Source organism: Mauremys mutica, chromosome 10 (assembly GCF_020497125.1).
Source record: "Mauremys mutica isolate MM-2020 ecotype Southern chromosome 10, ASM2049712v1, whole genome shotgun sequence".
Classification (NCBI taxonomy): domain Eukaryota; kingdom Metazoa; phylum Chordata; order Testudines; family Geoemydidae; genus Mauremys; species Mauremys mutica.
In genome coordinates, this window is record NC_059081.1 from 23,242,815 (window position 1) to 23,257,472 (window position 14,658).

The 14,658-nt window shown below is 40.9% G+C and overlaps 1 long non-coding RNA gene across 1 annotated transcript; it reads left to right on the top strand.

The window, feature by feature from the left end:
- The first annotated feature begins 3,259 nt into the window (after positions 1-3,259).
- LOC123378302 lies at positions 3,260-10,009 on the top strand. Its single transcript, XR_006582555.1, has 4 exons — positions 3,260-3,358; positions 6,771-7,013; positions 8,808-8,895; positions 9,662-10,009. It is a non-coding gene; the product is annotated as an uncharacterized LOC123378302 (long non-coding RNA).
- The last annotated feature ends 4,649 nt before the right edge of the window (positions 10,010-14,658 follow it).

Genomic DNA, 14,658 nt, shown 5'->3' on the forward strand with positions numbered 1-14,658 from the left:
GGCTAGCCACAGCAGATAATCTGGCCCTAATGCCGGAAAATTTATCTGAAGTTCGATGACGTAGCTAAAGCATTGGACTGTGAGTTATTAGAGCTGGGTTCTGTTTCCAGCTCTGCCATTGACTTCCTATGTGACTGAGCCAATCACTTCATCTCTCAATGACTTAATTTTCTTGGGGACAATAGTGCTTGAACACCTTTGTATGGTGCTTAGATGGAAGGTGCAATAAAAGTGCAACGTGTTATTAGAGTCAGACTTGAGGGAGTAGCTGACTGATCTGCAAAAGGATTCACCTACCTAATTTGTGCCTGGGGCCTGCAATTTTTACACAACTTACAGTGACAGCATTGTGCACATGCCCAACTCTGAAAAAAGTATTAAGGAATGTGAAATCATAACCAAATGTGTTAGAACAAAGTATCTGCTGAAAATTGTTGCTAAGCTGATGGTTAATGAGTTTGGCACAAGTCAGTTAAAAGGGAATACGGGCATACAATGAAAATGGCAACCTGCTGGGAGTGTGTGTCTGCATGTGCCTGAATTAAGAGAGATGAATGGGGAGCAGGCATGTCAATAAACTGAGAAGCTTCTGGAAGATGCATGAGGTTATCATAAAAAGACAAGCACATTGCTCCAGGGAGAGTTAGAGATAATGGCAACTTCCTAAATTCTAGTAGGAAGGAAAGAGGTGGCTTCATAGCTGTTTGTGAATGAAACAGAAAAGCCACTATTCTAGAAGACACTTCAGGAGGCTTAAATGGAAGAAACTGAGAGCAAGGATGTCTGAGAGCTAGAGCCCTAAAACTGATAAACACAACACTTGCTATCCCAGACTTGCCAGGAGACTTTGAGGACCAAATCCATGATGCAATGCAGAGCAAATGTTCAGTCAAGTGGAAGAGGTACTCTTGCATTGTGAGGGTAAAAGGTAGGCCACAGCTGGGATTTAATAGGACCTGTTAGTTCGTAGTGGACAGTGAACCTGGAGTGACAGTGATGGGTGCCAAGGGAACCAACTGAGCTTCCATTCCTGAGAGGTTTTCACCAGCTTGGCTTGGTGACTGTGAAAGGCCATTGGAACAGTGAGGGGAAGTAGAGAGAAGGCTGAGACTGGAAGACTTAATCACCCCCATTCAGCTTTCCTGAATCTGTGTGAATATTTTTGAGAGCATCCAGTTTTCCTCCGTTGGTGGACCCATCCTTCCACAGGTCCCCCAGAATCATTTGTTCTTCTGGTTCCAAAGATGGCTTCCTCTGGGACATGGGTCCTTCAGTGCTTGTTTTTGAGCCAGCCAGATGGGATTGCACAAGAGTAATAGAAGGCATTTTTCTTCTGTGAGGGGCTGAGCATGTTGCCCTCCTTCTACCCATACTTTGTGAGGGTAGAAGGAGGGGATCACTACAGTATTGCCACTTCCTGCCAACCCAGGAGCTTGGGCCCAAAATAAATTTTATCACTGAAATAAGACAGTATGAAGCTTTGATTTCTCTAACTGTGAAGAAAGTTATTCCTACAGACTATCCTACATGGGGTTGGATGACATAGGTCTCAGTGCTATGAGCCTACACTGATCCTGAAATGCAGTATCTTGGGTCCCAGTCCAGCGGATCAGTTAACTTTAAGCATGTGAGTAGATCCATTGAAGCCAATGTGATTGCTCAGATGCTTCATGTTAAACATGTGCTTAAATGCTTTGCTGGACTGGAGCTTCATAACATTTTTTTTTTAAATGGAGACTATAGGTATTTAACCAAAAGTAATTTAGAGGCCTCTGAGCAGTCTTTGCTAATGAGTTTTGAGTGGTATCTGTAGTTTACTACCAATATTGGTCCTCCATTGTATTTTGTTGGAGAAGGGGTTATTGGTATGTATGGGCTGTTTTCCCCCTCTCTTTTTAAGGTGTTCTGTAGTATCTTAAATAATGTTTTGATATCGGGGAAAATATTATTAAAACAAACAAAGAATCGTAAATGTGTCAAATAGTTCCCCAGTCCAGGGGTGGGCAACTGGTGGCCCAGGGGCTGCCATATAATTTTATTTGGCATGCCCACAGGCAGAGTCACAGCCCCAGATTTTTCTTTCTTTGTTTCTTTATTTAAGATTGAGCTGGATTGCTTAGGGCCCAGTCTTTTAGTAAAGCTGCTGCTGCCTCAGACTGTTCTTTTCGGCTGTGCTTCTCCATCAACGCAGGCTCTGACTCCACCCCACCCCACACAGCTCCATTTACTGCCTCCCTGTTGGCTGATTGCTTGGGAGCTGAGAGCCAGTCAGGTTCTGGCTAGGCCCAGCCAGTAGTGGGCAGGTTGGGGCATATCGCCACCAGTGGGGAGGACGTAACCAGAGCTGGGTGGTGTAATGGCAGAGTCTCTTTCCTATTGGCATAATGGAGGGGTGGCCAAGCCAAATCTGAGTGGCATTGCAATCCAGCACATGGGGTCCTGCTCCTAGTCCTGTACTCCACCCCACATGGCAGAGCCTATGTCCATGGGGAAATAGAGTGGAGGCAGAGACTGGGAGCAGGTGAGAAAAAACATTAAGAAAGATGTTCTGATGTTTTGTTTTCATGTATTAATTCTCTGCACATCGGCAGAGAATTAAACTCTTTTTTGTTTAAATCCTTTTTAAGGTTGTGCAATAAGGGATTTTATATTTAAGAACTTCAGTTTGCACTGTTAATTCATGGTTAATTGTATGTTAACATGCCATATTGTAGCAAACATTTATGAGTTATGTAATATGTAGCCGCTTAAAAGTATGGTCTGCCAAAGGGTTTTAGTGGATTTTGTGGCCCTGTGCTGCTTTAAAGTTGCCCATCCTTGCCCTAATCAATCCTAGGGCATCAGAGTGAGGCATTGTATTCTGCAGAAGATGAGGATTGATAAAGTCACTGCTGGCCCATGTGTGTGTGTGTATATATATATATATATATATATGAATTTTAGCAGTACTGTGATTCCACTTCTCTGGCCTTCTCCAGTCACCCATGGAAATAAAGTTTCAGTGTGGATCGATGCCTGATACACTCACAATTGTGGAAACACACGTAATTTTAAAAACTAGCTTCAAATATCAATATTCATTTTAATAACTAACACTTTCTGATTTTTTTCTCTCTCTCTTACAGTCATGAGAAGGCCAGCCCTACCGGAAAGCCCTGCTTTAAAAGAAGGAATTATTCAGACTAAAGGAGTGGTTTTCCTAAGCAACCAGATCAAAGTGAAAACTCTCAGAATAGCTCACTTACAGGTTTCCTTTTGCACACAGGTTCATCAAGAGTGTCAGGCACTTGGTGGGCAGTTCATACTCCTCTGACAAACTACAATTTGGTGGGAAACTTCACAAGAACCCACGGTATCAGTAAGCCCTGCAAATATCTTGATCTCTCTTCTTTTTTAAAAAGACTTTAAAAATAATTTGGTGGATCTCTAATCTAGTTATCTGCTGTAACTGCAATATACTGTGTATGTCTGACTCCCACAGACGAAGGCCTCTGTTTCCTTTCTGCCAGTACCTTAGTATCTGCCTTGCCCAGGAGTCTGCTGATGAAGACTTCCTGTTTGTTTTGAGTCACTGTTGGAGTGATAAATATACTTCAGCTTTCTCCTCAGAGAGGAAAGAAACCAGCTGCCCTGAACTAAAGAGAAAATATGTAGAAATTCCACCAAAGGGCTCTGTTATCATGGAGCCTCTATGGAAGCATAAAAACAAGAAATATAAGCCACGACAAAGGAAACAATTTACATACTAAAACATCCTTCCACATGCATTGACATAAGTTGTTTGCCTTTAATCATTTATTTTCACTCTATAACTCTAATTTAAAACGGATTATAAATAAATAAATAAATACGGCGGGGGGAAACCAACCCCATAAACATACACTACACAGTAATGTTTGGCTGGATAAACAAACAATTATACTTGTGGTTTCTTGATCTGACCACAAGCTTTAAATGCCATTTTTTGCATGAACCTATAATGCTTCTGGATAAACAATTGTGTTTATATTGTCAGGAGCATCCAGTGCAGTGTTGTGTAATTTCTATGTGTGATTACCAGGATATAGAATAAATTCCAAAATAAAAGAAAGGAAAGGAAGATGAGATTATTAGGTCATTTTTAATAAAAACAGCATAGTTTGGAATCACTTATAGCTTAATTTGTAATTTTAAAAGAATGCAGCAGTGGCTTTTAAGTTTCTGCAATTATCTTTTCATCTCTTTTTATCCCGTTTTTTTAATTTTATTTTTATTTTTAAAACTAGAGATGGGGCCCAAATTAAAAACCTGGATCCAAACCCAAGATCCTGGTTCATATCAGAGTTCACAGCTCTAACCTAAGAAGTCATCTCTTCAGTTTTGGATTTTAAACCTCCAAGTTCAGAAGCATTTGAATCCAGGTGTTTGGGTTCTGCTGGCTATAGGAGTATAAAGTTTGTATCTTCATCAGTGTTTGTGGTCTGGGCCTGTGACACCCTCTGAAAAATGTAGGTGTGGATGGTGTGGGAATGGGGGAGGTTAGCCAATGTGCTATGACTGATAATGATGCTGGGGAGCCCGAAGAACAGCTTTGAGAAATAGTGTGGGCTAGTGGTTATGGGCACTGGGGTAGGGGTCAGGAGACACGTGTTCTACTCCTAGATCTGCTACAGACCTGCTGTTGAACCTTGGGCATGTCATTCACCTTTCCATGCCTCTACACGGCAATTAAACACTTGTAGCTGGCCTGTGTCAACGGACTTGGGTTTGCAGGGCTCAGGCTACAGGGCTGTTGAATTGCGAGGAGGGAGGGTCCCAGAGCCCAGGCTCCAGCCCAACCCCAAGCGTCTGCACAACAATTAAGCGGCCCTGTAGCCTGAATTCCACAAGCCGAGTCAGCTAGGGTGACCAAAGTTCCTGATTTTTATAGGGACAGTCCTGATTTTTGGGTCTTTTTCGTATATAGGCTCCTATTACCCCCACTCCTGTCCCAATTTTTCACATTTGCTGTCTGGTCACCCTAGAGTCAGCTGACATGCATTTATTTGCAGGATAGATGCACCCTCTGTTTCCCCTCTCACCCTTTGTCTGCCTTGTCTATTTAGATTCTAAGCAATTTGCAGCAGGGACTCTGTGTTTCTGCAGTGGCTAGCATAATGGGTCCCTGATCTGAGTCGAGGCCTCCGGGCACTACTGTAATACAAATAATGAATAATAATAAAAAATTAGAAGACATTCCAGGGTCAGTAGGTTTGTCCAGTCATAATCTGCAAGGTGTACACTCCTCATTCCAGGATCCCACAAAGTGTCCCTCTCATGGAAGAATCAGCAAGAAACTTTGACCTTCAGATGGTGGTATTTTCTGCTCTCTCATTTAAAAAAAAAAAAAAAAAAAAAAGACGTGACCTGGATTATTTGTAAGGGGGAATGGGGTTGTGTGTGCCAATGGCGTTATTTTGGGGGGATATCAGTTTCTGTTAAAAAAAGGCACAAAAAAATCTCTGCTTTGGCTAAATAATATTTGAATTACCATTACAAGAAAGGAGAATCTTATTTTTCTTACATTTCTTGGTATATTTTCCCTTAATTATCACATGCCCTAAGTATTGGCAAACAATATACACTCTTTTGTAATGAACTACGCATATACATTCCTATAAGGTAAAAGGGTTATGGCCTCTATATCACTCAGTGAAGTTATGTGGAACAAAAATAATCATTTATAAGTGGTTTCAGTTTTACTTTTTTGATGGTTTACCTCTACTAACTCCTAGTAAAATATAATTTCTTCTGTTACAGCTGATGAAAAAAATCATTATGGCTTTAAAGCATGAGACTATAAAAAGCTGCAACTAGTTTAGATATCAGTTAGAAGTTAATTCTGAGTCACTGCAATTGAAAACATCAGTTTACAACATTTACTGGGTTGCTATAAAAATGTATTCCCCTGTGTTACGTTAAACATGAGAAACTACACCTCAGTGTTTCCATTATTTATATATTTATTCATATCTTGCTGCTTTTGATTCAGCTGTGTAACTGTATGCAAAACAAATAACTACTGAGGAACAGAATAATTTGTATTTTGAGGGAAATAAATATCCTGAAGGATATTTTTTTGTGGGAGTGGTGGCACCTATAAAGAATCACATGGATTTTGCAGACAAAATATGAGAGAGGAAATAGTAGGTGAGACATTTTGGGCCCTGCAACCTTGACATTGGCCTGTTATGGAAAGGAAATTATTATTATTATTATTTTTTAAATCCTCAAACAAATTCACATCTTGAAACACAGTGTGAGGCCCCTAGCATATTTTACAAAGGTCCTGAAAAAGATTTACTATCAGTCCCATACAAATAGAAGGACAATGGGCCAGACCCTGGGGACTGCTCATGCTGCACCTATTACCAATCTAGGGGTAGGGGAATTGGGGATGGGGTACAAAGGAAGCTATAAGCCACCTTTACATGGCCCTGATCAGTCCCAGGATTGTTAGGTATTGGTCTGGTCTCCACTGCAAGACAGAACAGACAGACCTGCACTGTCCTACACCTGGGTGCCTATGGCCTCCAAGGACTGTTTCAGCAGCTAAGGTTTGGCTCAAAGTTATGGCCCCCTGTGCTGGGAATGGCACAGAAAGTGGCCAGTGAAAGATATTTATTGAAGACTGGAGTTCATGGCAACAAAATAACATATTTTATTTCAGAAACATACCCAGCAAAGTCATACATGTGTCTTTTGTGACCAGCCATTTCTGGGAAACTGACATTTTATTTCTCCCCCTCCAGCATCTGTAAATTCATGGAGTGCCCTGCACTTGACTTCTGCTGTCCTTCATGTCCTCTACACAAAAAATACTCATTTAATGAAAAGCATGTTGCTAGTTCCTTTAGTGCAATCCAGAGTTGCGCCTGGGTCACTTAGAACTGTAGCTTCTGCTGATGTGAAGACTTCCTGCTCACAGATAACATGACATGAGACCCTACTTGCTCCAGAGCCTGATTGGCGTGGATCTCCCGGCACACAGAAAGGTGACATGAGACTGCTTTCCTTGGGGATAAGTGACACAAATCCCCTCCTTTCCTCTCTCTCCCCCCCCTCCCCCCCACATTTATTAACTCTAGAATCCAGAACAACAATGGGCAAATATTGAAAAGTGGGAATGAATGTTTGAATCATCACAAACTCATGGGGCTGTTTGAGATCGGTTAGATTTATTTTCTATGAGTGTTCATGTTTTGTTGGTTTGCAAGGATGTTGGTGGAAAGTCTCCCAAATATTCAAGCCAGAAATGTTTGCAGAGCCACCTTGAAAATGACTAAAGCAGCCCTTAAGTGGTGCAAAGAGAGTACAGCAGGGCAGTGAATCTGCCCCAGGAGCCTCTGAAAAGTCCAGGATGCAGGCTCTTGAAGCTGGCTCTGAGTGACACAAAGCACTTCCACCCCCAGGGCCTGAGTGTGCTGCTTCAGCACTCTGTGTCTGCCTATCAAAGTTACATTTTGCACATGTGTGGTAATTATCCATTGCAGTTTGCTATCTCTCTATCTTGGGTATTTATATGGCCTTTTTTACTGTAGTATCTGAATGCCTCACAATCTTTAATGTATTTATTCTCACAGCACCCCTGCAAGGCAGGGAAGTGCTATTATCCCCACATTTTACAGATGGGGAAGGGAGGTGCAGAGAGGATAAGTGATTTGCCCAAGGTCACACAGGAAATCTGTGACAGAACAGGGACTAGAACCCACTGCTTTCAGATACCATGCCGTAATAATCCTTCCTCACCTACTAGTCTGCCATACTGGCCCAATCCTTCCCACATTCAGTATGAGTCCTTAAATTATTCTTATTTTGAAGGCACTGTACAGCCAAAGACAGTAATAGTGTACACACACGCACACACACAGAAACATAAATAGTTGATCTAATATATTAAAAGTAAAAATAATACTAAAAAATAAGAAGCTTCTATCTCTTATGATCACAGTGTTTGCCGTAGTGAGTGGGAGTCATTTTCATCGGGACTAGTCATATGTTTTTGTTTTTCTTTTCTTTCTTTGGTGGAGAAGTTTTCTAAGGTATTTTTCAAACTTTCCAGTTTAGCAAAGTGTTGGCTCAGATTGAAAAAGAGAACTGGGCACTAGGTCACAGGCAGAATTAGGTTTGCACTAGTGGAGGGGGCAGGTTGCTGACACAGCTACAATCAGACAAAAACATTTCAAACTTCTGGCTTTGTACTTCTCAAATGCCTCTCTTAGAAAATCGCTTAAGTTGTTATTAACATCCACCACCCACCTTCCCTTTCTGGTCCTGAAATTGTGTAATAATAGATAATGTTGACATATGTTCCCTGCTGGTCAGAAATACTATACTTCTGTGAAAGGTAAAATTTTCAAGCAATGACAAAATGTATTTTGCTTGGATAGAACATTAGTTATTGGCCTAATCTCACAATGTGGGATATGGGGTAAAAGTTTTAATGTTTTAGTTGTGGGAGAGAGTTTGTTGGGACAGTGAAAGCATCAGTATGGGGTGTATTTAGTTTTTGACATTTCTAGAGGTACTGGCTTTGTTTCAAACTCTTGTGTCCTTAGGAATTTAAAAGAAACATTCCCAGTATGTATGAGGAACAGCTGTCTATGTACTCAGTGCAACTTTTCAAAATGACTATTTGAACATTTTCTCTAGCAGGGATTACAGAACAAAGTTACATATGTGTCCGTTCCCCACCCTCCACCTACCCACTGGATTCTTTTTTACAGATCAGTTTTTAAAGCCTTAGTAACTGTAAAAAGATCTAAATTTGTATATCCATTTCCCATTAGGCAAAGCTGTCTGAAAATAGAGAAAGAGGAAGAGACTGCAAAATCTACCAAACAAATATGAAGAAACTGTTTTTGAAAGTAATTTAGGGTGAGATTCAATAAAAGTGTGTCTAGTTTGCACGCTACTGATGTCTGCACAAGACTGTGCATGCCTGGAGAAATAGAGTTTTATTTTAAGTTTTGTACGGGTTTCCCTGATGCGGAGCTGGAAAGAATGGTTTATTTAATGTGATCTTTTGCATTTTATGATAGTCTGAGCTGGTGTTAAAAATCCAGAAATTAACATGTTGGTTTTGTAACTTTCAGAACTAAACATCTCTGATTTTGTTCTGAATGTATTGTCTTTCATCACCTTAAAGCTGGGGTGGGGTTAGCAGCTACAGAGCCAGGCATTAGGCTCTGGTTCTATTTCTATTGCAGGGTGTAGGCCAGCAATGCTAATACAGTTTTGGAGGCAAATCCCCAATTCGGCACCCAGCCCATTTAGCTGGACTGGGTAGTGAGCAAATGCACTAGGGTGACGAAAAGCTTTAACCCCCACTACCCCCCCCCCCACACGTAGGTAAGAATTAAGAGAAAGGCAGGAGGGTCCTCGGGCCCACCTGGGCTCTGCCTGCTGCATGCTGTCTTACAGATATCCACCACGGAGTAGAGCTTCCATCTTGTAAGAGTGAGTACCCTCTGCCTTACTTCCAAATCCTTCCCCCTCCCCATACAGTGAAATCACATCTGCCAGGGGCCATCTGCAGTTCTTGAGGTGGGGACAACATTTACCCCTTGGTCCTTCCACATACGTACATTCCCACTGATGATCTGGCTAATAAATTCTCTCTCTCTCTCTCTCCTTCCCTCAGGAGATGAAGAGCACGCTTAGAAAACATGGGCATGACACACATACAGCAGTAAATTCAGATCCACCTAAATGGGCTTTGAGCAGGAGTTTGGCATTCTCAACCTGGGATTCAGGTGTTGGCCTGAGATTGGTGGCATGTTACGTACACCTCTGACAAGGTTAGCAGGATGTTCCAGGTATGTTTATGCTACACAGCATTGCCATGATACTTGCCTGAGGGGGAAGACATACATGAAATAAGGAGCCCTGAAAAGAAGAGGACATAGGAGCTGTGAGGCTCAGGAGGACATAAGCATGCTGGACCAGGAAGATGATGAAGGAGCAAGGACACCAGCTAGTGTTCCCTGAGCCCCCTGATTCTCAGAGACAGTCTGACAGTCAAAGTGAGTAGGGATAGATTGATTATTGTGTATATGTATTTGATTAATGGGGGGGACGGGTAGTCTAAGCAAATATAGTCTGTGTGATAAAGACATATGGGTGGAGGATAGGTTCTTTAACTACAGTTAGTGCAGAGCAGTTAGGTGGCTCCCCCTCTGCTGCTGATGGATAGACACCCTGCCATTCTGTGTTGGCAGTGCACAGGGGGCTCTGGCTATGCAAAGGGTGGAATCATCTGCGGGATGACTGCAGTATTTCAGGGTTCAGCATGGGTTTCCGCCTTACTCCTTTGAAGAGGTAATGAACTACAGTTGCCGAGGGAAGGGTGTGCCTCAATCAGTCTGCATACCGGTGACTATTAGCACAGCCTTGGGGGTGAGTAATGTGGAACAGAGGGTGTTGCTGTGTCTGGCTTAGCAACTGCCTGGCAGTGTCCAGAAAGGGTGCTGTAGGATCTGCAAGCAAGCTTTCAGTTCAGCCCCTGTCCTGGACAAAACACGTTGATGTCTGTTCTCACAATGTGAGGGGAGACTGGTAACTCCTATTAATGCTAATGAGACTTGTATGCCAAATATCCCATAGATCAAAAGGAGAATAGACTGCATGAAGGTAACAAATGGATGTGCCAGCAACTCCTTGTGTGATGGGGCTTTAAGGTCTGCATTTGTCATCATAGTTCCTTTTATAAAACTGAATATGTGCAGGTTTTTGTCTTTTGGAGGGAGCTCGCTTTCTTAAAGCCTAAGGGACAACTTGTCCAACAGCTCCCCCAGTAGCTCCCCATTCATTTCAGCTTCCAGATCCGAATCACCCTATTTGTTTTCCAACCCTTTCTGTGCTTATTCCAGGCTATGTGGCTCGGCTCCACTCAGTTACACCCACTGATGTCAGTGGAGTTGCACTGGTGTAACCATGAGAAGAATTTGGTTCCTCTTCTTTTTACTTCTTTCCTCATTTTGTCCATTTAACACCAGCCGTTTCCGTCTCTTCTCAAAATTTTGCCTTTGTTGGTGTGAGTCTTCCACTCTGTAACTCCTGCCTCATGGTACAGTCTTACTGCTTCATATTAAATCTCAGCTGATAACTGATCTGTTTCCCCATGCCTCTGCCTCTCCTTCCCTCCCTCCCTCTGCTCTCTGTACAATGTTTTGTGATCCAGTTTGTATGAAAACACTGGATAATAAAAAGCCCTATAGTATTAATTTTAATTCTTTTTGGTGCAGCAAATCCAATAGTGTATGTTACTTCATCCCCTAATCTTCCCTTATCTATGATAATGCATAAGTTTTATTTTCATTAATTGAGGGGGGGAGAGTGCTTCTTTAGTGGTTACTTCCTGGAGCTAAACTATTATCTTCCTTAAATACAGCTGTTTATATTATGCATAACATAATTCCTGTCATAAGAATATATTATAACTCTTTGAAATACTTTGTGCTCTCAATTAGCATAAGTTTCAGTTTAGTTTTTATTAAAAAAAAATAGTGAAAAAGGCCCAGGCAACAGCACTATCTATTGCCCCTTAGTAGAACTGGCTCTGAAGTGACCTCTGGCTTCTTGGGATGGAGCCAGCAGTGCTGCAGAGCTGGTATTTTCAGCTTTAGGAGACGAAAGTAAGTGTTAAGGGTAATGGATGGAGGCAATAGGATTTCACACATCAGTGTCATTACAGATTTAGGGTCTAATTATTTGCATTACAGTAGAGCCTCATCTGAGATCAGTGCCCCATTGTGACAGTCCCTGCCCAAAAGAGCTTACACTCAAATAGACAAGAGAGAGAAAAGGTGGGAGGAGAAACAGAGACACAAGGAGGTGAAGTGACTTGCCCAAAGTCACACAGCAAGTTAGAGCCTAGATTTATGATTCGGCACATTTGCAATTTATACTTAACTCTTAAATGCATGTCTTTACAAAACAGGATGCCATTCGGAGGTGATATCTAAGGTGGTGTGAATTGCACATTGTGAATGGGTATACAGAAATAGAGCCTAGGTCTGCTGTGTCCTCTGTCTAGTGTCCTATTCACTGGACCACACTACCTTTTTACCTGAAGTAATCCTTACTCATATAAGTAGTGCTTATGAAGTCAATGGGAGCAGTTTCTGGAATAAGAATTACTGTATGTCTGTGTAAGGTTTTGCAGTCTGAAGCCCTTAGAGGTGCCTTGCTGTCATTTCAGTGACTGCTACTTTTTCTCTAAGGGAGGGGACATGGAATGAATGATGAGGTGACTGAAAGGCACAACGAGGCTCCTTGGGACCACCGAGGGAAGACCCACATTTGGTTATAAGAATTCCTCTTCCACACACCTCAGCTCTCCTGATAACTTATTTAACAAATATATCATGGTAACATCCAGAAACCACAATCTGGATCAGGGCCCACTGAGCTAAGCTCTTTACTAACATATGCAAGGAAACAGGGTGAAATCCTGGCCCAGTGAGGTCAATGGCAAAAACCCTCTTGACTTCAATGGGGTCAGGATTTCACCCATGTCCCTATCTTGAGTTTACAAACTAAGAAGACAAGTGACATATGAAAAGTGCAGAGGAGAGGGATGCAGTCAAATATTTATATTTGCTGTACAAGGACTATATAAGAGTTAGGTATTAATATTGTTTATTATTACAATTTTTGAGAAGTACTTGGTCCTGTCTCAGTGCAGGGGGCTGGGTTAGATGACCTCTTGAGGTCCCTTCTAGACCTATGATTCTATTCTTCTTCACAATTTACAATTCTTACAATTTCTATTGAAAAGTTAAGTCTATGTGTTTACAAAGCAGGGTGCCATTCAGAGGCGATAGGTAAGGTGATGTGAATTGCTCATCATAAGTGGGTATACAGGTTTGGTTTATACCAATTTAGATTCCCTTAGCATGTGGTTTACAGCAGATTAGATTCCCTGGGCCAAAGTCATCCCTTGTTTGACTCTTAAGTCACTCTGTTGAAGTCAGTTGAATCAAACTAGGGATGACTTTGGCCCAGGGAATCTAATCTGCTGTAAACCACATGCTGAGGGGCCAGATGAAAAAGGTGCAGTAGGAAAAGTAACTGACAGGTGTAAGGAGGTGTAAGTTAAAAGCTGGTCTTCCCTTGCCTACTTTAACTTGTACCATTTTTAGGCCCCTCAGTGTGTAAGCAGCACAAACTCTCTTGCACTCACACTTACAGGTACTTTTGCAATACCTTCAAATCACTTCTGAATTTGATCCCCTCCTGCAACCTGTGTTGTTTATAAACAGATTTATGTGACTCTGCAGATGACACAAAATCAATTTGATTAGTTTACATTGTAGTTGTGCAGGGTAGGGCATAGTTGGCTTGCTTTGATTCATGTTAATTTTAAATTCTACCGTTAACAACTCAAAAGAGTAACACACAGCACTTATAAAGTGCTTCACATCTTACAAATGCTGCATACATATTATTAACTAATTAATTAGCAATGAATTAGCTCAATTATTTTCAGGTATATGGTTTCATAAATAACTTTCTAAAAGGGTTGTGACAAACTTGTACCATTCTTTTCTATGATAGCTGGAAAAAAAATCCTGGAAACATATGTTTATTTTTTTTCCTGCTTCTGACCACTCTGTTGGAAAAACTGCCAAGTTTGACTCTAAACTTGCAAATACAGTAACTTTCTTCTTTGAAAATCTGAGTCTATAACGTCTGGAGCAGCTTTTGGTAGAAAGGATTGTTATGTTACTGACTCTTACGATCAATTTCATTTTCTTAAATCGATTTCATACACAAGGTTAACAGAGAAGGTCCAAACAAATGAATACATGTGCATTTATCTGACAGTATTTCATATACAAATAATGAAAGCAGTACATTATCAATTCTCTTTAGTAAGAAGTATTCTTCATGTTTTTATAAAAAGTACTTAAGAGCTGACTTTGAAGAAAGACTTTGAAAACTTGCCAAACCTTCTTTGTATTTTGAAAGTCCACATCAAGAAAGTAGTAAATAGTAATTGAGTGTAGGAAAAAGGAAACTATTAGCATTGTTTTCTTTTAAAGATAAAAAGAAAAATGCAGTGAAAAACTTCATAATCTCTGAAATGTGTATTTGTTATTTGAATCAATTTAAAACAATTGTCACTATTAACTTCATGTTAGCTTGCCTACTGAACTGTACAAAATGGCTCTATATCTGCTGGTTTCATGTATGTGAGGGTTTTTTTTTGTTTTTTTTTTCTCTTTGGAGTTTTACAGTTTTAAATTATTTCCATTTAATTGCAGTTAGAACTATGCTAAGACTGTGCTTAAAGTCCAGGATTGTTCAACCTATATTCATTTTTCTAATTGAAGGACATCTATGCTTGATTTCCATAAAGCAATAGTTCTTCAAAACTCCTTTCGTGACACCCCATTTTTATTTAACTAAACTAAAATATCCCTGCTTTTGGTTTAATTTGTAGACCAAATTCTTTGCTGGGCCAAATTCTTTGCTGGAGTAAAATGGTGCAACTCCTATTCAAGTCACCACTCTACATCAGCAGAAAATGTGACCATGTGACTTCCCTAGAAGTTATTTTTAATAAACAGTTTGTTTACTGTGAAAATGCTCAAATGGAGATCAGCTGTGTGCTTGGAAGGAACTACAGTGAAC